The sequence below is a fragment of the Neovison vison genome, chromosome 2 (genome assembly GCF_020171115.1).
Source record: "Neovison vison isolate M4711 chromosome 2, ASM_NN_V1, whole genome shotgun sequence".
Lineage (NCBI taxonomy): Eukaryota > Metazoa > Chordata > Mammalia > Carnivora > Mustelidae > Neogale > Neogale vison.
The window spans coordinates 15216496-15244429 of NC_058092.1; the positions used below are offsets into that span (position 1 = coordinate 15216496).

At 37.4% G+C, this 27934-nt stretch overlaps 1 protein-coding gene across 18 annotated transcripts in view; it reads right to left on the minus strand.

Annotated features, from left to right (window-relative positions):
- Window positions 1–27934, minus strand: part of EIF4G3 (eukaryotic translation initiation factor 4 gamma 3) — a 350821-nt gene that overhangs the window by 172023 nt on the left and 150864 nt on the right. The window lies entirely within an intron of this gene.

The following is a 27934-nucleotide window of genomic DNA, read 5'->3' on the forward strand; positions in this document are numbered from 1 at the left end:
CATGTTAAATACTACAAACTAGCATTTGTGCTACTGAATCCAGGAAAGAAAAAAAGAAGAAGAAGAAGAAGAAGAAGAAGAAGAAGAAGAAGAAGAAGAAGAAGAAGAAGAAGAAGAAGAAATCTGTAACATGTTTAAAATGAAATAAGAACGGGTGCCTGGGTGGCTCAGTGGGTTAAGCCGCTGCCTTCGGCTCGGGTCATGATCTCGGGGTCCTGAGATGGCGTCCTGCATCGGGCTCTCTGCTCGGCAGGAGGCCTGCTTCCCTTCCTCTCTCTGCCTGCCTCTCTGCCTACTTGTGATCTCTCTCTGTCAAATAAATAAGTAAAAATCTTTTTAAAATAAATAAATAAAAATAAAATGAAATAAGGGCAATAGCAATGGACACAAAATCACAGGACTTGGCTTCAAATCCCAACTGCCATTTACTTGGGCAAGTAATTTATCCTTTCCATGAATGTAAGAATATTAGCTAATCTACTTCACAAGTAAATTCCTAAGATTAAATGAGGAAAAAACAATTACTGTACAATCACCTTTTACCACCACAATGCCAGTTCTACAAATGAGGAAATCAAAGGTCACAAAATTTAAATGTCAGGGCACTTGGGTGGCTCAGTTGGCTGAATGTCTGACTCCTGGTTTTAGCTTAGGTCGTAATCTCGTGGGTCAAGAGATTGAGCCCCATGTCAGGCTCCAGACTCAGTCGGGAGTCGGCTTAAGATTCTCTCTCTCATGGAGCCTGGATGGCTCAGTGGGTTAAGCCTCTGCCTTCAGCTCAGGTCGTGATCTCAGGGTCCTGGGATGGAGCCCACATTGGGCTCCCTACTCAGCAGAGAACCTGCTCCCCCCACCCCTCCGTGCCTGCCTCTCTGTCTACTTGTGATCCCTCTCTGTCAAATAAATGAATAAAAAAACTTAAAAAAAATAAATAAATTCTTTAAAAAAAAAAAAAGATTCTCTCCCTCTTCACCCACTGGCAAGCTTGCTCTCTTTCTCCCTGTCTCTGTCTCTAACAAATAAATAAATCTCTTAAAAAAAAAAAAAAAGAAAAAAAATACAAGTGTCTTATCCAGGTAACAAAGTAAATGCTATCTCTAGAAAGTATTCTAACTTTGTTTTAAAAGAAAATTCTACAATTTTTAGCGTCTGTTGACCATTTACCGGCAGTTTAGCTGGGATTAACAATTTAAAGCAAATGTTTGAGGGATACCTGGCTGGCTAAGTCAGTGTAGCATCCAACTCCTGATACTGCAGTCATGAGTTCAAACCCCAAATTGGGTATAGAGATCACACACACACACACACACACACACACACACACACACACAAAACCTTCAAAGCAAATCTTTAAAAACTTTATCATAACTTTTAATTAATGAAAACAAAACAAAATCAATGGACTCACACTGGACACAGAGGATAACTTGTAATCTTTGAACATGGTAACATTATACCCATCTCTATAACCAACATTAAGGTCCTACCTACATCAGGTTAGTTTCCCTTTTTCACAACAGGTGTACTAAATCTGACCACAAATTGAAAATTATGACAGCAAGCATCTCAAATCTATCAAATAGGTGATAATTGCATCACATATGACCCAAAAGTTAGCCACGGATTTCTCACCAAAGATAATTTTTAGCACTGTTTGTAAAATCAAGTTAATGTGTATATATCATATTCAAACTCTAGAAGGCTGGAGGTTGACTATTTCAACTTAAAGTTAACTTTCTAATTGAAGTTAACTATTCCAACATAAGAGAGGTAAATGGATTTCTTTGCCAATTTGAATGCCTTTTATTCTTTTTGTTGTCTGATTGCTAAGGCTAGGACTTCTAGTACTATGTTGAACAATAATGGTGAAAGGGGCATCTCTGTCAGGTTCCTGACCTTAAGGCAAAAGCTCTCCGTTTTTCCCCACTGAGAATGACAATCGCTGTGGGCTTTTCATAGATGGCTTTTATGATACTTACGCATGTTCCCTCTATCCTTATAGTTTGAACAGTTTTAATCAGGAAAGGCTGCTGTATTTTATCAAGTGCTTTTTCTATCAGTTGAAAGGATCATACGTTTTTTGTCTTTTCTTCTATTACTGTGCTCTATCACGCTGATTGATTTCTGAAAGCTGAACCACCCTGCATCCCAGAATAAAACTCACCTGATTGTTGTGAATAATCTTTTTAATGTACTGTTGGATCCTATTGGCTAGGAATACTTTGGCATCCATGTTCATAAGGCTATTCGTCTGTAATTCTCGTTTTTGATGGGATCTTTTTCTAGTTTTGGGATCAGAGTAAAGCTGGCCTCATAGAAAGAGGAAGTTTTCCCATTATTTTTATTTTTTGAAACAGCTTCAGTAGAATAGGCATTATTTCTTCTTTAAAGGTTTGGTAGAATTCCCCTGGGAAGCCATCTGGCTCTGCACTCTTATTTTTTTGGAGGTTTTTGATTACTGCTTCAATTTCCTTGCTGGTTATTGGTCTGTTCAGATTGTCTATTTCTTCCTATTTCAGTCTTAGTAGTTTATAAGTTCCCAGGAATGTGTCCACTTTTTCTTGATTGCTTAATTTGTTGGCATACAATTGCTGATAATAATGTCTAATAATTGTTTCTATTTCCTTGGTGTTAATTGTGACCTCTCCTCTTTCATTCATGATTTTATTACTTTGGGTACTTTCCCTTTTCTTTTGGATAAGTCTGGCCAAAGGTTTACCAATCTTACTAATTGCTTCAAAGAACTAGTTTCTAGTTTCATTGATCCGTTCTACTGCTTTTCTGATTTGTATTTCATTGATTTCTGCTCTAATCATTATTATTTCTCTTCTGTTTGGTTTAGGCCTTATTTGCTGTTCTTTCTCCAAGTCCTTTAGGTTAAGTTTAGCTTGTGCATATGGGATTTTTCTAATTTTTTCGAAGAGGCTTGGATGGCTACGTATTTCCCTCCTAGGACCACCTTTGCAGTATCCTATAGGTTTTGGGTCGATGTGTTTTCATTTTCATTAGTTTCATTGAATTGTTTAAGTTCTTGAATTTCCTGGTTGGCCCAAACATCCTTTAGCAGGATACTCTTTAACTTCCAAGTGTTTGAGTTCCTTCCAAATTTCTTCTTGTTGTGTTCCAGTTTCACAGCACTGTGGTCTGAAATATGCAGGGGATAATCTCAATCTTTTGGTACCAGTTGAGACCTGATTTATGACCCAGTATGTGGCCTATTCTGGAGAAAGTTCTGTTGGCACTGGAGAAGAACAAGTATTCTGTTGTTTTAGGATGGAATGTTCTGTATATATCTATGAAGTCCATCTGGTCCAATGTGTCATTCAAAGCTCTTGTTTCTTGGTTAATCTGCTTAGATGATCTGTCCATTGCTTAAGTGAAGTGTTGAGGTCTTCTACTACTAATGTATTATCAAAGTTTCTTTATTTTGGCTATTAACTGGCTTGTATAACTGGCTGCTTCCATGTTGAAGACTTAGATATTTATAATTGTTAGATCTTCTTATTGGATAGACCTTTTAGGTATGATATAGTGTCCCTCTACATCTCTTACTATGGTCTTTGGTTTAAAATTGAATTTATCTGATATGAGGATTGCTACCCCAGCTTTCTTTAGAGGACCATTAGCATGGTAAAGGTTCTCTATCCCCTCACTTTCAATCTGGAGGTGTTTTTAGGTTCAAAATGAGTCTCTTGCAGACAGCATATGGATGGGTCCTGCTTTCTAATCCAATCTGAAATCCTCTGTCTTAATGGGAGCAATCAGCCCATTTACATTCAGTGTGCTATTGAAAGATAGGAATTGAGTGCCATTTTATTACCTGTCAAGTCCATTTCTATAGATTTTGTTTCTTTCTGGTCTGTGTGACTTATCGGTTGCTCTTCACTTACAGAATCCCCCTTAATTTTTCTCACAGGGCTGGTTTGGTGGCCACATATTCTTTCAGTTTCTTTCTGTCTGTCCTGAAAACTCTATCTCTCCATCCATTCTGAATGACAGCCTTGTTGGGTAAAGTATTCTTGGTTACATGTTCTTTTCATTTAGTACCCTCAATATGTCTTGCCAGCCCTTTCTGGCTTCCCAGCTTTCTGTGGACAAGTCTGACGTTATTCTAATGTTCCTCCCTCCAAATATAAGAAATCTCTTCCCTCTAGCTTCTCTCAGGGTAACTTCCTTGGCTCTAAGATTTGCAAGTTTCACTATTATATGTTGGGATGTTGACTTATTTTTATTTATTTTTGGGAGGAGTCCTCTCTGCCTCTTGGACATAAATGCTTGTTTCCCTCCCCAGATCAGGGAAGTTATCTATGATTTGCTCAAATATACCTTCTGTGTCTTCCCTCTCCCTCCACCTCCTCGGGGAGCCCAATAATTCTGACATTAGTATGTTTCATGGCATCATTTCATTGATCTATTTTCATGGGCTAGTAGCTGCTTATCCCTATTTTCCTCCTATCAGTTTTTTTCTAGATCACTGATTTGCTCTTCTGCCTCATTTATGCTCACTGTTAGAGTATCCAGTTTAGATTGCATCTCATTCATAGCATTTTTTTTAAAAGATTTTATTTATTTGACAAAGAGAGATACAGCGAGAGGGAACACATGCAGAGACAGTGAGAGAGGGAAAAGCAGGCTTCCTGCCAAGCAGGGAGCCCGAGGCTTGATGCCAGGACCCCAGGATCATGGCCTAATGACTGGGCCACCCAGGCACCCCTCATTCATAGCATTTTTAAGTTCAACCTGCTTAGATCTCATTTCTGCCCTTAGAGAGTCTATATTGTCACTAATGCTTTTTTCAAGCCTAGCTATTGACTTCATGATTGCTATCCTGAATTCCATCTCTGACATCTTGCTTATATCCATGTTCCTTAGTTCTGTGGCAGAGGACATTGTTTCTGGTTCTTTTCTTTGTTGAGAGTTCCTCCTCCTAGTCATTCTGTTAAGGAATGGCTGAGTGAATGCAGAGTTCAAAATATCAACCATGACCAAGCTAGATGCACCCTAGCAAAATGCAGAGGGGTCAAATGCCACCACCAAAAAAAAACTAAAGCCAAAATGAAACACAAGAATAAAATTGAAAAATTGAAAAATGGGGGGCTATAATTTCTCAATGGGCAAAGCAGTGTATTTCAGTTGTTCCTGGATGTATTTTGGTCTGTGTGTTAGAGGACACCACATCCCAAAATCAAAAGGAAAGTAAAACCTGTATATATGAAAAAGGTAAAACTGAACAGAGTGAAAAAAGATCTAAAATAAAGCATATATCTATTTTTAAAAAGTATACATGTGTAAAAATACAAGCTAAAAAGCAACTGTGAAAAATGAGCTGATATAACAGATATCTAGCTGAAATAAAGAGAAGAGAAGAAAAATACAACAGAGAAAAAGCATGAGAAAAGGGAAAAAAAATCTAAAAAATAAACAAGTCGTGAAGTCACACCTGGAGCTCAATATACAATTTTCCTCTGGCGTTGGGATTTTACAGCCTCATAGGATCCAGAGGATTCTCATCCACCTGTTCTTCCAGCCTGTCTTCCCTCCAGGGGAGGGGCCTGCTGCACTGTTTCTCAGGTAACCCCACCTGTGCAGAGATACCCTGCTCCCTGTCAGGAGGATGGGCTCAGTGGAAACCAGTCTTCTGTGTGGCTTTTGCTCCCTGGATGCTTTCCCTGCCTCTTCAGAGAATCAGAGCAAAAATAGCCGCAGCCAAACCTCTGGCCCAGAGCAAAAAATCTCAATCTGTCCTCTTTAATAGCCCTTCCAGGACAAACAATCTCCACTTCTGCAGGTGTTGCTAAAAACTGCGGCCTCCTGTAGTGTGCGCCCATAGCAACTCTCTCAGAGGTAGTCTCAGGGGCCCAGGAGTGCCACTGCCTTTTGTGATTCTAAAACCATGAGTGGCTGTGGGTTCATGTGTACACCTAAAACTCTGGAATCAGGTCTGGGTTCTGCTCTGAAGCCTTCTCCTGGCCACTATCATGCTGCAAGTTTTTGCCTGGTTGAAGGTTCAGGTTCCAGGTTTTTTCAGGCTCTTAAAGGAAAGAGCAGTTATCGACTGGCCTGGCTCCCAGTTTATGGCAACTGGAGCTGAGAGTCCCTTTCTGGGTTCACTAACCATAACCTGTTTCCTGTCTCCAATGCTAAGGCACTCTACCATTTCAGGAATCCCATTTTGCTCTGTGGTTCCCCCTAAACTGAGACCACAATGCTCTACACCTAGAATTTTTGCCTTTTCATTTCCCGAGCCCCCATTAGAGAGGTATGTCTCTCACTAGAGCAGATTTCTAAGGGTTCTGAATTGGCACTCTGCTGTTGTACCCCTTCCAAGGTACGAGCTTTGGAGGTTCCCTCCTCCCACTTCTGCTCATCTTCTGGTATCTCCCCACAGAGTCATGACTCTAAACATCCTACCTTGCAAAAAGCAGTCACATTTCTGCTTGTTGAGATCCAGATATATAATCATAATCTAAGGATGATTTCATGGGTGTCCAAAATGGTTTGATATATATCCAGCTAAATTCAGGGGACGAGTTGAAACAGGATCCCCTACTCCTCTGTCATCTTGTCTCCTTTCCAAGAGAGGTAAGTGGATTTCTTATCAACTCTGTCTGTACTCTAAGTTGAAAAGTATTTCGTCAGGTTTCATGACAACATTTGGATATAATTGTAAAATACAGCACCAATTTCATTGTTTGTCAAATTAAACAAAGTGAACAACTGTTAAGAAAGCCATATTATATTCTCAGTGGTAAGGCTTGTTGGTTTTAGGGAATCTTGGTTTTAGAGAATCTTTATTCTCAACATTTAGCTGATGTTGGTTGAAGCAAAAGCTTCTGTCAAGATACCAAATTAAGGGCGCCTGGGTGGCTCAGTGGGTTAAGCTGCTGCCTTCGGCTCAGGTCATGATCTCAGGGTCCTGGGATCGAGTCCCGCATCGGGCTCTCTGCTCAGCAGGGAGCCTGCTTCCTTCTCTCTCTCTGCCTGCCTCTCCATCTACTTGTGATTTCTCTCTGTCAAATAAATAAATAAATAATCTTTAAAAAAAAAAAAAAGATACCAAATTAAAAAAAAAAAAAATATATATATATAACATTGAGAAGTACAACTTATAAAAAAAAATACAGAAGTGTTCTCTTTCTATCCTTCAAGAAGTTACATGAGAATTTTGCTCTCCCAGAGCTAGAGTACTACAAAAAGGAAGAGCACCCTAATTTGTTTTCAGAGAAGATGCTGAAAATATGCTTAATGGCCACATTTGACTTAATACAAAATTTTCATTAATATCTTCAACACTGGAGACATATAAGGCAACAAACACATCTACAGTTAATTGAAAAAATTGTATGTGAATTACCATTCAGGCACAAGTTCTTTCATTAGGTAATACACCATTCCTGGCAACACATATAGATGGCTCCCTGTCAATACATGTACTGTATCATAGGTCTTAAAATGAATACTATTAGAAGAATTTTTTTTCCTTTAGCTTTGAATTACTATTTTAAACAAAAAATAATCAAGTACTTCTTCTACTCAAATTATATGTATGCCAAAAGCAAATTCATATTCTATACAAGCGGTTTCATCTAAACACAAAGCATAATACCTGATGACAGCCACACACAGAAGTGATTCCACTTTCACAACGTATGCCATTGTGCCATTATGGGATTTTAATAGAGCACAGAAAAAGGAATTTTGCCAATAGCTCACTTAGCTTCTCTCAGAGGATTATTCAATTCTTTGTGGCTGGTTTTATAAACTTCTTTGGAATGATATAAGTTGTACCTGTCGATGCTGCAAAGAGTGCAACTATGAAAGAAGCATCTAGGTTTTTTCTCTCTTCTCTGCATGTAATGACCCAATTCACCAAGTTTAAGTCATTATGGAATAACTTGCTTAATATACTACTATACTTTTTTGGAAAATATTGCCAATATTTAAATAGGAAAATTCTATAAGCATGTTTCATAATATCGAGTGAACAGAGAACTAGGGACAGATCAACAGAGTATCATTTCAATAGACATCATAGGTTTTGTTTGTACTTTTTCTTTTTGCACCTTCACAGGTATTACAAAGACTGATTTCTCCAAAGACATACATATGAATTATTCATATTTAAACTGTCGATCAGTTCACTGTTAAGTTTACATGAGTTACAGACTTACAATCTCATTTTCATCATTACTTTTATGTTTCAATGAACCTTCCTAAGTCACAGATACCTTCTTTTCAACTTGGGAAATAAGAACACAATAGTAACAAAAACTAGCAAATGGTGTTAACTGACAAAATGCTAACCGAATGCCAATAAAAAAAAGCCAACCAAAACAATTTCTGTGCTGCAGACATAACCTTTAAGTCCATAATAACTATTTAAGAAACAGTGATTTGGATATTTAAAGATAAAAATCTGAGGGTAAATTCCATTACAAGACAGAACACCATAATACAGCATCAGGTCCAGATGTGATGGTTTTTAAAATATATGAAAAAAATCAACAAGGATTTTCAGTTTTTGCAATATAATACAATGGACTTAAACCAACATAAATAATTCTAACAGGGGTTGCCTGAGTGGCTCAGTCGGTTAAGTGCCTGACTCTTGATTTTGGCTCAGGTCATGATCTCAGGGTCCTGAGATCAAGTGCCGCATTGGGCTCTGTGATCAGTGTGAGTCTGCTGGAGATTCTCCTTCTCCCTTTGCCCCTCCCTCTGCTCATTCACACTCTCTTTCTCTCTCTCTCTAAAACAAATACATAAATTTAAAAAAATTAAAGGGGCACCTGGGTGGCTCAGTCTGTTAAGGATCTGGCTTTGGCTCAGGTCATGATCCCAAGGGTCCAGGCATTAAGCTCTACCTCGGGATCCCTGCTCAGTGGAGAGCCTATTTCTCCCTTTCCCACTCTCCCTGATTGTGCTCTCTGTCATATAAATAAATAAAATCTTTAAAAATAGTAAGATTCTCCTATTTAAGACTCTTCCTTCACCTGAAACAAATACTACCTAAATGACTAAATTCAATACTGTGAATGTGTGCATGAACATGCAAATCTGATTGAAAAATGAAGTTGCAGGGCACCTGGGTGGCACATTTGGTTGGGAGACCAACACTTGGTTTTGGCCAAAGTCATGATCTCAGGGTCACGGGACAAGCCCTGTGTGGGTGTCCATGCTCAGAATAGAGTCTGCTTGAGATTCTCCCTGTCCCTTTGCCCCTCCCCATGCTTTTTCTCTCTAAATAAATCTTAAAAAAAAAAAAAAGAAAAAAGAAAAAATTAAGTTCCCACAACTTTCTGAGGAGCTAGTACATAACACCTGCCAAATTTTACTTTTTAAAATTTTTATTTCAGTAAAGTTAACAATAGTGTTACATTAGTTTCAAGTGTACAATATAGTGATTCAACAATTCACACCACATCTTCATTGTCTATCCATTTATCAGTGGACACTTGGGCTGCTTCCATAATTTGACTATTATAAATGATGCTGCAAAAATCTTTTTGAATTAGTGTTTTCATAGTCTGACATTTTTTTTTAAAGATTTTATTTATTTATTTGACAGACAGATCACAAGTAGGCAGAGAGGCAGGCAGAGAGAGAGGAGGAAGCAGGCTCCCTGCTGAGCAGAGCCCGACGTGGGGCTCGATCCCGGGTCCCTGAGATCATGACGTGAGCTGAAGGCAGAGGCTTAACCCACTGAGCCACCCAGGCGCCCCATAGTCTGACATTTTAAATAAACTTATCCATGTGACACAAGAATTCCTTTCAAGGAACAGATATATTCAGTGTCTGGGTGGCTCGGTCGTTAAGTATCTGCTTTAGGCTCAGGTCATGATCCCAGGGTCCTGGGATCGAGTCCCCATCAGGCTCCCTGCTTGATAAGAAGCCTGCTTCTCCCCCTCCCACTCCCCCTGCTTGTGTCCCCTCTCCCACTGTGTCTGTCAAACAAATAAATAAAATCTTTAAAAGAAAGAAAAAAGGAACGGATATATTCATAAGGCCAAATAAATGGGAGGCATGTTAAATGTTCATGTTTTTCTAGACAAGAGGTAAAATTATACTATAGTCATTCAATGAGAGAATATAAATGCAACTTACTTGTGGGGATTTTTTGATACATAAAATTAATATATTAAATGAATAAATTTACATAAGATGTCTTCCTGAGCAAACTTAGTTTGCTAAGCAAACAGCATCACCTACTTCAGAGGAATGGGAACTGGAAGGAAAGTACAAGATACAACTTATGGTTCTATTTAAAAATTCTGTATTACATGTTTTTCCTTATTCAAGGATCAAAGGATTACTTTAATAATAATGTCATGAAAATAACCTTTATCCTTCAGTTTCCTCTTCACATGATAGGAAAGAAATAGAAACTCAGCCAGAAAATCCAGTAGGAATTCTGTATTTTGCAAAATTCTAAATATTCTTGGAACATAAATGTCATCTCATAAATCACAATTAATAAATCTCATAAATCATCTCATAAATCACAATCAATAAACAGTATTTATTGAAATCTAACACAAAGAGACACTATATATAGTTTTGGGCTATGTACATAAATGAGGATGAAGATTTATTGGTGCAGGTTTCTTAACTTTCAAGAAATTCACAGTTTAACTGTAAAAGATAGATATAGGTATAAAAATTATTTACTCAGCCATAGCGTATAATCTTTTATAGTCATTAAAAAAGATACAGAAGAACATGATATGGAATGAATGTTACTGACAGAGATTGTTAAAATAAGCACATATATGTATAGAAGGTACTAATAGCATTTCAGGTCAGTAGAAAAATACACAGAATTACTTAATAAAATGTTTTGGGATAACTGGATAATTTTCTGGTAAAAGGTGAATATATACCCTTAATTCATGGTACCAAAAAAATTCCATTATTAATATAAAATGCTGGAATGTAAAATATTAAACTGTACAGGTGCTAGAGGCAATTCTTTTTCTATCATTCAGAGCTAGGAATACCTTTTAAAATCTGAAAAGAAGACTACAGCTACACCAAATTTTTAAAACATAATTATTAATTTATAAAAGTTCTGAACTATTTTAATTTTTTTCTTTATATGTGTGCATATACATGAATGTATTCCTTCATGCTTGTTATATATACTATAACAATTCTACTATAGAATATAAATAGTGAGAAACTCTTCCACCACACAAATAAATATTTGATACTTAAATCTGGCCAGAAAAGCAAAGATAATACCCTAAGGTAAAGTCTAGACCAACACTCTGACCATGATGGTATTCACAATGCCTCCAAGCACCTCAACATCTTGAGAACTATCTTCTTGAATGTTACACAACCAGTGTAATTAGAAATTTCTGCAACAATTGTAAATGGCCTCCATCTAAACTGTTCAATATGTGAGCCATTAGCCACATTAAATAGCTGAAATCTAACTAATGCAACTGAAAACACAAATTTTTTATTTTATTTAAATGAATTTATTAAATTAAAATATATTAGGCGCACCTGGGTGGCACAGTCGGTTAAGCATCCGACTCTTGTTTCAGGCTCAGTTTGTGAGACCGATCCCCACCTCAGGCTCCACAGCAGAGTCTGCTTAAGATTCTCTCACCCTCTCCTCTGCTCCTCCCATTTGTGCTCACACACTCGTGTGTGCTATTTCTCTCTTGTAAATAAACAAATCTTTTTAAAAAATTAGAATTATTTTATTATGGTATGAAACACAAAATACAATTTACAGCTCAACCATTTTTAAAAAATATTTTATTTATTTAATTGAGAGAGAGAGCGAGAGAGCCCACAAGCAGGCAGAGTGGCAGGCAGAGGGAAAGAGAGAAGCAGGCTCCCTGCTGAGCAAGGAGCCTGATAAGGGACTTGATCCCAGGACCCTGGCATCACGACCTGAGCTGAAGGCAACTGCTTAACCAACTGAGCCACCCAGGTGTCCCTCAATCATTTTTAATTGGACATTAGTGTTGATTATATGCACACTGTGCAAAAGATCCACAGGATTTTTTCATCATGTAAAGCTGGAACTCCATAACTACTAATTCTACTTTAATTTTATTTATATGCATTTAATCTTTTAGATTTTAAACTTAAATAGCCAGCTAGGACTAGTTGCTACCATACTGCACAGCATAGGTATAAAAAGCTGTTAATTCGAAAGTTTTACCCTTCTCATGTCTGCCATTTATATCATTATAAACATCTATTTCTGTGTTTTCAGAGAGCACAGTAATATCCAACAAATAAGAGTATACTATAAAACACTGAAGAGAGATGCAGAGACCCATACACAGTCTTAAGTATATTACTTGTTTTCCTCAGCTAAATAAAGGCTGGGAAGCTTTAGGTGACTGATTCTCAAACTGTGGACTGCAGATGTCCAGGCATTCCTGAGAGCTCACTTAGAGGGTCTGCCAGGGAAAACATTTTCAAAATATTAATGCTAAGCTATTATTAGCCTATGCTAACACTTGCACTAATGACAGAAAAGCAAGGTGGGTAAAACTATTGGTAGTCTTCACTTCTACATTCTATGTACTTAAAAAAAAAAAAGTACTTAAAAGTATCATTTATGTGAAAGTAAAAGTTATTACTTCTTGAGTAAATCTAAATTCACATGGAGTTTAAAAAACAATACAGAGAGTTTCTACACAGATGCTCTTCATCTAGTTTGCCCTAATGGTAGCATACATCTACAGGATAACAACAAACCTAGAAAAGTGACACTGATTCAGTGCATCAGCCTTATTCATAATTAAGCAGCTTTATGTACAATACACACTTCTGTGTTTAGTTATTGGCAATTTTATCACATGTATAGATTTGTATCACCACTACTATAGACAGAATAAATAACAGATTCTTCATAAGGATCCATCAGACCACCCTATCACAGCCATATTTACCTTCTTCCCTTCCTCCCTCCAGCTCTCATGCACCTAATCCATCGCAACCTAAAGTCTATTCTCATCTCTGTGATTTGGTCACATATAAAACATTATAAAACTGGAACTACACAGTAAGCAAGCTTTAGCACATGTCTTTTTTAATACTTAGTGTGACCAAATAAGAGAAGATAAACAGTGCACTTCCAAAGCATACTGGAATAAGACGACTGTACTGAGAAAGAATAACTGCTTGAGTTATAAGCTGAAGTACATGCTCATTTCACGCAACACCATTTTATTTGAAAGAATAAGTAATAGACAAAATATGCTTATGAAGACTTTGGCATATGATAAAGATGAACAAAGTGAGCCTGTCCCTTCAAGGAAAATAAACAGTATTTGTTACCAATAATAAAATTAAAACTTTCAAATAAAAATCTGTCACTACGAGCTTGGTACCTTCCCAATATTTAGACTTTTCCGATGAGAACATGATTTTTTTATACTGTGTAATAAAAAGTTTTGTGTATAGGGCACCTGGGTGGCTCAGTCAGTTAAGTGCCTGACTTTGTCAGATCAGGTCATGATCTTGGGGTCCTGGGATTGTGCCCCACAAGCTCCCTATTCAGCAGAGAGTCTGTCACTCTCCCTCTGCCCCTCCCCCTACTTGTGCTCACTCTCTCAAATAAATGAATAAAAACAAAAAATCTTTTTTAAAAAGTTTTGTATAAAACTCAGTGAAGCAGTATTTTTTGAATGACCAATGTGTGATATTACAAATTCATATAATAGTAGATAATTAATTCAAGTGCAAGACACACCAGTAGATTTTAACATACCAGAGGACCAACAGGTCATGAACATGGATTCAGATTCCAGAATGCAAATAATGTTACCACTTACTGAATTTGACATAATTTCAAAGAATTACCACAAGTTTCTGAAAAGGACTGTATAAAATATGTCTCCCTTTCCCTACTACACACCTGTATAAGACCGTATTTTCTTCATATACTTCAGCTGAAATAATATATTGCAACAATTAGAGTGCAAAAAGAGATAAGAGATCCCATCTAACATCTATTATTGCAAAACTGTAAATAATACAACTTTTTTCATCAATATTTTTGTTTTAGAAAATATTTTTGCATAAAAATATATTATTGATGTGTACAATAAGTGAACTTTATTTTTACTTTAAAATAAATATTTTAAAATTCTTCAGTTTTAACTCGTAATGTAGCAAATACTAATAGATATAACATGAAAAAAATACTGAGAACCCCAGAGCTATTTAAGAGTATAAAGAGGTCCTCAATCAAAACATTTGGAAACACTGACCCAGATTAATACTAAAGTTAGAAGTGACCCTCCTCTTGCTCTGAAAATATTGAACACTTACTTTATTTCTCTATCCTTAAATTTATCCTTTAAAAAAAAAACAAAACACAGCCTGATGGCTGTGAACAGTTGTTTTCATGCTCTCATATTTACATAGGTCCTGTGTTTTACTGTGAACCTAAAATAATTTTCCATCAACACTGTTTCTGAGCACCTTCAATCTTCTCGAAACTGTCTTCCTGAGCTCTACAGAACCACATTCAAAAGGATAGGAAATGTAGTGGTGTTTTTGCCTGCCCCTGCCCAAACCCCCTCCCTGGCATGACACAGTCTGGAGGAAGCCACCCAATTCTCAGTTTCTCCCTTGAGACATAAGAGAAAAATGGAACTTGTGTGCAACATTCTGACTTCGCTTACCTAGGGGCTGCTTAAGAGACTGGTTTCTATTTCACCATACTCAGAACACTGATGGGAACAATGGCATAGTTTGTATATCATCCTGGAGTCCCACAGAAAGCAGTGGCACCTGTTGAGCTACATGAGAACCGCAGGGAGACTTCAGACCTGCAAGCATCTGGTGCAGAGATTACAGGAGGGGGGAACACAACAGAATATTTAAGGCCATGAGAAGGAGCAAGGGTAAGACTCTTAAGGAAACTGAGACATTTAAAAGAAGCCATGGATATAGTGGAATTGGAGGGAAACCACACACAAAGGCCCAGGGAAGATGTATGAACAGAAAATGCCTAAGAAGATCTTTAGCCTTCACACAGATGAATAATAATGGTCTTGCCCTGCAAGGAGCCAGGCCCCCAGTACTAGGGAGTGTGGCTGCTTTTCAAATGCTCAATTACAAGGCATACAAATAAACAAGGAAAACTGACCAAAGGAACAAAGTAAATCTCTAGAAACCAACCTTAAAGAAACACAGACTTGGGAGTTACTTGACAAGGACTTCAAAACAAACAAAACAAAAACAATAATCTTGAGTATGCTCAAGAAAATAAAGGAAAACAGAGACCTAAGAAAACCAGGAAAACAATATATGAACAAAATCAGAGCATCAAGAGTATTAAAAAAAAGAGAACCAAACAAACAAATTGAAAAGAGCACAAATCAGAGTATCAAAAAAATTGTAAAAAAGAATCAAATTCTGGAGTAGAAAAACTCAGTAACTTTATTTTTAAAATTCACTAGAGGGGTTGAAAAGCACACTTAAATAAACCGAAGAAAGAATCAGTGACTTTGAACAGAGGACCCTTGAAATTACCAAGTGTGAAAAGCGGGAAGAAAGAGAAGAAAGGTGAGGAGCAGGAGTAAGAGGCAAAAAGTGAACAGAGCCTGAAGAATATAAGGGACCAAGGGTGCCTGGGTGGTTCAGTGGGCTAAGCCTCTGCCTTCGGCTCGGGTCGTGATCTCGGGGTCCTGAGATCGGACCTGACATTGGGCTCTCTGCTTGGTGGGAAGCCTGCTTTCCCCTCTCTCTCTGCCTGCTGCTCTGCCTACTTATGATCTCTCTCTCTCTCTCTCTCTCTGTCAAATAAATAAATAAATAAATAAAATCTTTTTTTTTTTTTTTAAAGATTTTTATTTATTTGAGAGAGAGAGAGAGAGACAGTGAGAGAGAGCACGAGCGAGGAGAAGGTCAGAGAGCGAAGCAGACTCCCCATGGAGCTGGGAGCCTGATGTGGGACTCGATCCCGAGACTCCAGGATCACGCCCTGAGCTGAAGGCAGTCGTCCAACCAACTGCGCCACCCAGGCGTCCCTAAATAAATAAAATCTTTAAAAAAAAAAAAGAAAAAAGAATACAAAGGACCTCATTGAAAAAATCTATATATGCATTATGGGAGGAAATAGAAAAGAAAGGTGCAGAAACCTAATTTGAAAAATAATGGCTGAAAATACCCTGAATTCAAAGAAAGACAAGGACACAGAAATACAGGAAGCTCAATAAACTCCAAGTGAGAAACATTATAATTGAACAACTGAAAGGAAAAAAACCTGTCAAATGAGAATTCCATGTTCCTCAAAAATGTCCTTCAAAAATAAGGGCGAAAATTCCAGATAAACAAAAGAGTTTATTACCACAAGACTTATCCTACAAGAAATGTTAAAGGGAATCCTGAAAGTGGGAACAAAAAAAATACTAGGCAGTAATTGGAAGCCACAGAAAAATATAAAGTTCTCCAGTGAAGTTAAATTCATGGGCAAATAGTATTCATGTACTTCTGGCTCATAACTGTTTAATTATTTTATGGGATTTAAAGAACAAAAGCATGAAACTAATAATCTACATTAGATACATCTTCTATATATACAATACAGAAAGACATAATCTATGACACCAGTAACATAAAAGAGGGAGGAGGCAGAGGTGAAAAGAAGTAGAGTATTTCTAAGTTATTTGTAAATTAAACTGTTACCAGTTTAAAACAGATGGCTGTAACCTTAAGATGTTACATGTAATACTCACAGTAATCAGAAAGAAAACATATACAGAATATACACAAGAAGGAAATGAGAAGTGATTCAAAACATGCCACTACATAAACTCAACTATGTACAAAGGAAGACTGTGAGGGGGAAAATGATTTTTTTAAAAAAAGAGAGTTTTAAGTCATAAAGTAAATAAAATGATCGGGTGCCTGGGTAGCTCAGTTGGTGGACGATGCAACTCTTGATCTCAGGGTTCAAATTCCATGTTGGGTATAGAGATTACTTAAAAATAGAATCTTAAAAACAAAAACAAAAGAACATAACAAAATGGCAACAGTGAATCCTTAAGTGCCAATTACTTGAAATATAAATGGATTTAATTCTTCTTTCAAAAGATGGATTTGCGAGGCCCCTAGGTTTCTCAGTCAGCTCAGCGTGGAGCATAATTAAGAAGAGATATACAAAAAATAAAAAGTACAGACCAATAACCCCAATGAATATGGATGCAAAAATCCTCAACAGAGTATTAGCAAACAGAATCCAACAGCACATGACCAATTGGGATTTAGTCCTAGAATGCTAGGATAGTTCAACATACAAAACCCAATCAATATAATGCACCACACTAACAGAAAGAAGGGTGGGGGTAAGTACATGATCATTTCAACAGATGCATGTAAAGCACTTGATAAACATCAACATACTTTCATGATAAAAAAAACTCAACAAACAAGAAATAGAAGGAAACTACCTCAATATAATAAAGGCCATACATGAAAAGCCCACATCAGGTATCATACTCAATGGTGAAAGACCAAAAGCTTTTCCTCTAAGATCAAGAACAAGACAAAGAAGAAGGAAAAAAACAACAAAAAACAAAAACAGAGTAAGACAACAAGTAAGACAATATTTCAACACAAATATTCAACATAGTACTGGATATTCTAGCCAGAGTAATCAAACAAGGGAAAGAAATACAAGGCATCCAAATTCGAAAATAAGCAAAATTATCTCTGTTCACAGACAACATGATCTAGAAAACCCTAAAGACTCCACAAAACACTGTTAGAACCACTAAGAAGTTGACCAAAGTTGCAACATAATGAACACACTAAAATCAGTTGTGTTTCAGTACTTTACTGAAGAGGAAGTTAAGAAAACAAGTTCGTTCACAAGAACAACAAAAATAACAAAATACATAATATTAAACTTAACCAAGAACATTAAAGACTTGTAAAGTGAAAACTAAAAAACACTAATGAATTAAATGAAAGAAAATACAAACAGAGATTCCATTTTCGTGGACTAAAAGACTTCACAGTTTAAAGAAGTCACTAATATCCAAAGAATTTTACAGATTTAATGCAATCCCTATCAAATTCCCAATGACACATTTTTGCAGTTATAGAAAAACCCATCCTAAAATACATAAAGAATATCAAGGGACCCTAAATAGCTAAAACAATATTGGAAAAAAGAACAAAGTTGGAAGTCTCATACTTCCTGATTTCAAAACTTGTTACAAGTCTATAGAAATCAAAACACTACGGTACCTGCATAAAGACAGACATACAGAACAAATGAAAGAGGAGAGTCCAGAAATAAACCCTCATACCTACTATCAAATGATTTTAAACAAGGGTGCCAAGACTATTCAATGGGGAAGGAAAATGACAGTCTTTCAACAAATGACATTTAAAAGAAACTAACAAACCTGGATGGGGCGCTTGGGTGGTTCAGTCATTGAGTGTGTGCCTTCAGCTCAAGTCATGATCCCAGAGCCCTGGGATCAAGCCCCACATCCGGCTCCCTACTCAGTGGGAAGCCTGCTTCTTCCTCTCTCACTCCCCTTACTCGTATTCCCTCTCTTGCTGTCTCTCTGTCACATACATAAATAAAATGTTTTTTTTTTTTAAACTGGATAACCAGTTAACCACATGCAAAAGAATGAATATATCTTACACTATATATAAAAATGAATTTGAAATGAATCAAAGATCAAAACTAAAGAACTAAAATTATAAAAAATCTTATAAGAAAATATACTGAGCTGGGAGTGCCTGGGTGGCTCATCTGGTTAACTGTCTGCCTTTGGCTCGGGTCACGATAGCATCCTGGGACTGAGTCCCACATTGGACTCCCATGGTGTGTATACACTTTGTATGGCGACAGACGGTAACTACACTTTTGGGGAGCACTGCATTATGTGTAGAATCATCAAATCACAATATACACCTGAAAGTAATGTAACACTGTATGTTAACTATACTCCAATTTGAAAACAAAATAAAACAAAACTTCTGAGAACCAAAGGACACAATCAACTGAGTGGAAAAAAAAAACAACCCCACAAAATTGGAGAAATTATTTGTAAACCATGTATCTAATAAGGGGTCAAGATACAGAATATATAAAGAAATCCTACAATTCAACAGCAAAAAAACCCAAACAGCCATACTGAAAAACAGTAAACACATTTGAATAGACATTCCTCCTAAGAAGGTACACAAAGAGCCAATGATCACATGAGAAGATGTTCAACATCACTAACCACTGGGGGAAATGCAAATCAAAACTACAATGATATAACAAATCAAGCCCATTAGGATAACTACTGGAAAGAAAAAAAAGAAAGAAAGAGAGCAGAAAATAGCACCTGTTGATGAGGATGTACAGAACACTGGAGCCCTTGTGCACTTTGGGGTAGTAATATAAAATGGTGTAGTTACGATGAAAAATATGACAGTTCCTCAAAAAATGAAAAACAGAATTAACCTTGTAGTCCTGGGATTCTACTTTTCTGGAGATATATATATACTCAAGAGACTTGAAAGCAAGGTTCTCAAAGGAATCTTTTTATACTTAGGTTCACAGTAGCATTATAATAATAGCTAAAACGTCCAAGCGAATGTGTCCACTGACATGTGAATGAATAAACAAAATGTGGTATATAAATCAAAGGAATATTATACAGTCACAAAAGATAAGAAAATCCTGATACATGCATCATGAATAAACTCTGAAGACATTCATTATGCTAAGTGAAACAAGCCAGTTACAAAAAGAAAAAATTCTGCATGATTCCACTTATGAAATATTTAAGCTAGTTAAATCTAGAGACAGAAAATGGAGTAACTGTTGCCAGACCCAGCTGGGAAGGTGCAAATGGGAAGTTATTTAATGGATACAGAATTTCAGTTTTATAAGATTATATGGGTTCTGGAGAGAGATGGCAGAAAACATCACTGTACTTACTTAACACCACTGAACTGTACATTTAAATATAGTTAAGATCATAAATTTTATGTTTATCTCACAAATTAAAAAGTTTTATTTATCAATATATTTTTATTTTAAGTATCAACCTTTGTTAAAGTATCAACATTACTCTAGCTCAAAGTCTGATCACAAAGAACTTTGTTTCAATAAAATTTATTCAACCTTGTCAATTAATTGTCAAAATCATACATATTTGTACATATATACTTACATATACTTGCTTATAACTTCTTGCATTTTAAGCAGTACTTGGGAAAGCAGACCTGCCTAAACTACTGATGACTTGATAAAGCACTGTAATCAACTTGAAACTCATCAATAATAGCTAGCTATACAAAACCATCTTACAGATCGGAAAATCATTTAGCAGTCCGTACAAAACACAATGCCTTTCCCTCTATTTCAATGAAAGGAAAAGCCACATTCTTATCTTTTATTTCCAAGAAAGGAGAGTAACGAGGAGAATCAGACCCAACCAAAATATCGATTTTCCTGTCTCACAAAGTGTGAGGTATTATCAGAAAACAAAAACAGCCCCCCTTCCCTGGACATCAAGAAACACAAGTGACTAGAGGAAACAATCTTCCACTGCAGATGAAAACACTGTGTCTGTGTGTCATTCAGGGTTCAGTGGAATATCTGTTCCAAGTGCGAATGTGACAGGAACTGGAGAACTACTTTCTCTTTTGCTAAATCTGAATTTGTCTCCTGTGGAACAGCTGAGTCCACCTGGAATCATTTTCTTCTTTGCTCTTGGCATCATGCCCAAGCATCAGGGCTGGTCCTTGGGTTTCAAGCCCAGATAATGTTAACACTGAGAAATGACCAGCTTGTTATGTATCTATCAAGATGAGAGCAGGTATGGGATCACACACCCATAGTCACTGAAATTGCTGGAATTATCTTCAAATGGTGTTCAAGTCAGGGTCCATTTACATGCAGTAAATTGAAAGGGTCATATTCTTTTTTTTTTTAAGATTTTATGTCTTTATTTGAAATAGAGCGAGAGAGGGAGCACAAGTGAGGTAGAGAGAGAAAGGGAGAAGCAGGCTCCCTCCCTATTGAGCATGAAGCCCACACTTGACCTTAGCCAAAAGTCCAAGAAGCGATGAGCATGGAGCCCAATGTGGGGCTCAATCCCTGGACCCTGGGACCCCATGACCTGAGCCGAAGGCAGACGCTTAACTGGCTGAGCCACTTGGCTACCCCTAAAGGTCTATATTCTTTTATTTTTTTTAAGATTTTATTTATTTATTTGACAGGCAGAGATCACAAGTAGGCAGAGAGGCAGGCAGATAGAGAGAGAGGTGGAAGCAGGCTCCCTGCTGAGCAGAGAGCCCGATGCGGGGCTCGATCTCAGGACCCCAAGATCATGACCTGAGCTGAAGGCAGAGGCTTTAACCCACTGAGACACCCAGATGCCCCAAAGGTCTGTATTCTAATATACCATTCCAGGTATATTAAATTCCTAGTGACAGCACATGTTAAAAAATGCCAAAACAGAAATCCTAGTAAATATCCTAATGGTCTAATATTGAAAATAAAAACTTAAATCTTCCCATGTTTGCTTAACATTTTTTGAAACACAGAATGAAGCAAATACAGTGTAATAACTGTTTAATGCAAAAGCCATTTTTTCATCAACATGAAAAAGTATGTATTTCCCACCTTATATAGAGCATCAATCATCAAAAGTAATGTAATTTTACAGGCTAATAGACTTATCAAATATTCCCACTCAGTTAAACATTATTGTTAATAGAATGCTGGCATTTATTTCTTCTTAATGAATCCAGTTTCTCTTTCCTTTTGGAAATAATCTCAGACACACAAGTACATATGCTGCATAAACTGTACCTCCAAGAGCAAGAACACTCAGATGTCAAAAAGATAAGCCATAGTGACTCACTCCTTCCTTGACAAATGAAGAGATTATGATTATTAGATACACTGAGATCTCCAAGTGCTTTTTCTTTCAGAGCCAAGCATATAAATAGGCAAACAGGGTAATAATGACAACATTTTGACACACTGGAAGGCCCAATTACAGTACATGATGGCGCAAATCTTGAGTACAGGGTTAGTAAAACAAGAACATCAAGGTAAAAATATTATAATTTATTATTAACATAAAATCCAGCAAATATATATACCACACTAACATTTCCATTTCAAAAAGACATTCGCTATAACCTGACAAAAAGGAAACAAAGTTCCTTTTTTTTTTTTTAAGATTTTATTTATTCATTTGAGAGAGAGAGACAGTGAGAGAGAGCATGAGCGAGGAGAAGGTCAGAGAGCAAAGCAGACTTCCCCATGGAGCTGGGAGCCTGATGTGGGACTCGATCCCGGGACTCCAGGATCACGCCCTGAGCCGAAGGCAGTCGTCCAACCAACTGAGGCACCCAGGCGTCCCAGGAAACAAAGTTCCTATGTAAACCTTAAGCACATAAACACCTGAAGCACCCCAAAGGTCTGTCTGTCCAGGATACAAGCTAAACTGTAATTGTACAGAATTATTTTCTGTATAATTAAAAGACTTTCTTATTTTCCTAACCTTTTATGTATCCTTTATACATTCATCTCTACATTGAAAGAATTGAAAAAGTATTGGCAAACTATTTATTCAAAGTTATCTATAAGGAAAAACCCTCACCAGTGGGTCTCCATTATGATTTTTCTATCTTATGATGCTAAATGCAATGAGAAAACAAAAATCCCCTACAAGTTATTTTTATATCATCACAGAGCTGGTTAAATAAACATTATGCCTGCTGTGTAATGTGACTCCCCTAGTACTTACTCTGCCAAGAATAAACAGACATCACTGCACACTCAATCACATGAGGCAGGTTTAGAAAACAGCTGAGTCACCCACCAAAAGCCTTCCTGCTCCCAGGAACTCAGTGGAAATTTCTGTCTTACCACAACACTTGGCGTCTTCTCCCATTCCCACTAATAAGTTACAGTTCCCTGAAAGCTTTCCCAGCCAGCTTATGATAAAGCTCATTTTAGGAATCACATGGTTCTACCTCCACCCCAATATGCCAAGTGCTCCTGACAATACAAAAACAAAGACAAGCAAAAACAGGAGGCTAATTAGGCTAGCAAACTTCAACTCAATTAGGTCAGGTCTATTTTGGAGAAAAACATGTCTTTCCAGTAGACCTGGAAGTGAAAATAGTTATCACTGCACTGTCCAAACAGTATGCTTATTTTGGATTTGCCAATACATACCCTAGGTTTTCTTTTGGAAGCATCCTTGAATGAAGTGGTCTATGTTTTTGTCCCCCACCAAAAATAACAAGGCCACAAAACGAAACTGCTTTAAATTTCCTTTCCTCTGAGGATCCTAATTAGTAGTATCATCAATGGAAAACATTAAACACACAAAAGCCTTTCGCTCAAATTGGAATGAAATAATCATACATACATTAACATACATTACTTAAAATGTAGCAATTCATCAACTTTTTAATTCAGCATCAACTGGAATCCTAAAGTTGAATCTATATTCAAGGGATTTACAATTTACCTAACTCAACTGTAAGGGAATATAGACAATGTTATAAGGAGTGTGAAAACCACATCAAGAAGCAAAACAGAAATGGATTAATGCTTCCTCAGAGAAGACTTCTAGAGAGCATCCACAGGTAACAGTTTGACCGTGGATGGATAGATGAGGGGAGTCAGCCACATGAGGAGAGAGATACCATACGCAGGCATAACAACAAGTATAACAGCAGCATGAAGACTTGGAAAAGCAGGGCTTATCTGCTAAGCCCTGAAACAGGTCAGTAATGGCAGACCAGAGTGGCAGGTGAGGAGTGAGGCCACACAATAAGGTTGGGACCAGACAAAAAAGGTATATAAAAATAAGGACTTTACCTCGAAAGGAACTCCAGGAAATGTTAAACAAGACAGCAATTTCACTGAATTTGTTAAATAAAAAGAACTATTACAACAGTAACTAGTCCTGGAAAAGAGATCGTGTTATGGATACAAGTCAGGGAGCTACTGCAACAATCATAGTCTACGAACACGATGATTAAGAATCTGGTCTGGGGGCGCCTGGGTGACTCAGTGGGTTAAGCCGCTGCCTTCGGCTCGGGTCATGATCTCAGGGTCCTGGGATCGAGTCCCGCATCGGGCTCTCTGCTCAGCGGGGAGCCTGCTTCCCTCTCTCTCTGCCTGCCTCTCCGTCTACTTGTGATTTCTCTCTGTTAAATAAATAAATAAAATCTTTAAAAAAAAAAAAAAAAAGAATCTGGTCTGGGCGCCTGGGTGGCTCAGTGGGTTAAGCCGCTGCCTTCAGCTCAGGTCATGATCTCAGGGTCCTGGGATCGAGTCCCACATCGGGCTCCCTGCTCAGCAGGGAGCCTGCTTCCTCCTCTCTCTCTCTGCCTGCCTCTCTGCCTACTTGTGATCTCTCTCTGTCAAATAAATAAAATAAAATCTTTAAAAAAAAAAAAAAAAAAGAATCTGGTCTACCACAGAACACCTGGGGGGCTCAGTTAAGCATCTGCCTTCTGCTCAGGTCATGATCCCAGGGTCCTGTGATGAGCCCCATGTGTGTATGGGGGGGGGTGTCTAGGCTCAGCAGGGAGTCGGCTCCTCTATCTCCCTCTGCCACCCCCCTCGTGCTCTCTCTAAATTCTCTCAAATAAATAAAATCATAAAAAAAAAGAAAAGAAAAGAAAAAGAATCCAGTCTATCAAAACGAATCTAGACAAAGGAGGCAGATTTGAGAGATAATTAGCACACTGAAACAGCAGGACTTACTTCACAACTCTGTACGAGGTAGGGAGGGAGACACTCCCAAGGTTTGAGGATGGGTACGTAAAGGATACTTATAAAACCAAAAATGACTGGGCCCCAGGCCACCTCTTGGACCTCATCTCATAGCCCACTACTCTTCAGCCACATTGTCTATCTTTATTTTCCTCAAACTTATCAAGGTTCCTTTCATGTAATGCCTTTCTTTTCATTAGCTGTTTTCTCTGCTTTGGATAAAAAAGTGATAAATTCCATTGTATTCTGTTGAGTTCTAACTGTTGGAAGAAACCCTCAAGTACAGATACATAGAGAGCAATTACACATGTGCAGAGCACAGTCATCTTCACAGAGGGATCTGGGAATCAGCAGCATAAAACCAACAAACAGTCCTTGCAGCAAGAGTGGATGAGATCACCCAGGACACAAGATCAAATATCAGAAAACAACCTGAAACAAACATACTTACAATAGGAAATGGATCTTTAAAACACAAAGATGTAGTTTCTGAAAGTTGGGACCTAAACTCCCTTTATTGAGACTCTGTTTACTACTAGTCACGTATCTAATTTAATTATACGCAACCTCTATGAAGTAAATTTTTTTTTTTTAAAAAAAGGCTCCATGCCTAACATGGGGTTTAAATTCATGACCCTGAGATTAAGAGTCAGATGCTTAAAAAAAATAATAAAATAAGGGGCACCTGGGTGGCTCAGTGGGTTAAAGCCTCTGCCTTCTGCTCAGGTCATGATCGCAAGGTCCTGGGATTGAGTCCAGCATCGGGCTCTCTCCTTGACACGGAGCCTGCTTCCTCCTCTCTCTCTCTCAATCTCTCTCTGCCTACTTGTGATCTCTCTCTGTCAAATAAATAAATAAAATCTTAAAAAAAAAAAAAGAAGTAAAAAAATAAAATAAAAATAAAAAAATAAAGAGCCAGATGCTTTACCCACTGAGACAATAAATCATTTTAAAAAGGAGAAAAGAGAGGCATCCGGCTGGTGCAGTAGGTAAAGCATGCGCCTCTCTAATAACAGGGCAGGAGTCCTGACCCCACACTGTGGGCAGAGTTGACTTAAAAAAAATAAAAAGAGGGGTGCCTGGCCAGCTCAGTGGGTTAAGCATCTGTCTTTGGCTCAGGTCATGATCCCAGAGTCCTGGGACCGAGCCCTACATCCGGCTCTCTGCTCAGCAGGAAGCCTGCTTCTCCCTCTCTCTGCCTGCTGCTGCCCCTGCTTGTGCTCTGTCAAATAAATATATAAAATCTTTTTAAAAAAAGAAAAAGATAAAGAAAACAGGTTTGGAGGACAAAAAGTAACTTGCCCAAGGTCACATAGATACAAAGAATGTAAGAAAGCTAGTAAGATCCACCTGAAAGGACTTCTAGGAAAATAAGTTACCTAAATTTCCAGAGTGAGGAGACAGTGGGAGGGTGAGAGAATGGGAGGAAAGGGTGCTAAGTTAGAAACCTGATAACTGGACCTTTCCAGAAAGTCCAGTAGCAGAGATTCCACAAGCACTTTAAAGGCTATGGAATAAAAGTATAAGCAGAGAAGCATATAAATAGCAGAAGGCAAGTTTCCTGGTTCCAGAAATAATCTGGAATTTAGAGAATAGTCACATAAACTTTGGAATACTTAATCTTCTTAGGGATAAGTGGCTTAAATACCAAGTTGGAAGCTTTTGTTTGTTTGTTTGTTTAAGATTTTTATTTATTTATTTGACAGAGATCACACCTAGGCAGAGAGGCAGGCAGAGAAGGCAGGGAAGCAGACTCCCCACTGAGCAGAGAGACCAATGCAGGGCTCGATCCCAGGACAGAGACCATGACCTGAGCCGAAGGCAGAGGCTTAACCTACTGAGCCACCCAGGCACCCCCCGAGCTGGAGGTTTATAAGGAAAATAACTATCTTGCTTTTTTACTTTGTGAGATAGCCTTTTCCAAAAACAGCCATTTGTGCTTAGCACACAGTATGCACTATACAAATACCTGGCATCCAAATTATTTGTGGGAAGAAATGTGGGCCTTCTAAGAAAATGTGGCTATTTTTTCAACCAGATCATCTTAATAATTATAAGCTTATAATAAATGTATTAATAAACCCTAGTAATTAGGAAGGACATACAGTCAATAAGAGCTTCTAAAAGATATAAAGGAAAATTAAACCACATAAATACTATTTACTGCAATAAATCTATATGGATTCCTGTATCTTATTTAGATCACTTCTAACACTGTCTTCTACCAAAACACTGGGAATACAGCACAGGAATTTTCCTGCAAAAATTTAATTTATTATTATTTTTAATTCTCCTAAAAACCCAGCAAAATCTCTCCAGATTTTCATGATATTTGTCTTATAACTAGTTCACCTACAGAATCACTCATTCCCAATAATGTGACTCATCTAATAAATTAAAATATGTATATTATAAATCAAAGTCATCTAATATAAAGCACGGCTCTAACAGATGATGAGATAAATCTGAATGAAGCTTCAAGTAAAACAAAATACAATTAATCTACCCAAATACTAATAGATAGTGTATCATCTCTCCTCCACCCCACTTCTCAAATTACAGTCTTAAAGAACAATTCTCGCTTTGCTTTTGATTTATTTAGGAAAAAATATTTCAGCTGTTGAAATAAATGTTTATGATGCTGATTTACAATAAGGGCAAAAACAAACTTTAGAGAAATGCCATGTTATCATTTCAGGTATGATTTTTAAATTTTTTCATCTTGAATTCTATTAAGAGTTAATTTTATTCAAAGATTTAACAGAAATGGATCAAATGTCACCTTTAATTTCTTTTGCCCAGGATTCTATAGAGCACTGAACAAATTACAAAAAGAGAAGATGGTAAAGATGAACCAGTGAGAGGCCATAATACACTTCACAAAATAAAATGGAGCATGCATAAACCAGAAACTGTGCACTTTTTTCTAAATACATTATAATGCAATGAGGACTGCTTCTCAAAGCAAATAATAGATGTACCTACTAGATAGATTTTTTCCATTTTGTGTACTATAATGTTTGCCTGACAGTTAACAATGCTAATGATATCTGGTAAAGTTCACAGATGAACGAACCTTATTATGTTTCTGGGTAACATCAAGGTGATTACAATGGCTGACTGAGTGGTTACCGTGGGATTTCTAAACCACTCTAAGTATCAGCTTTGCCTGAGGTTTAAGTT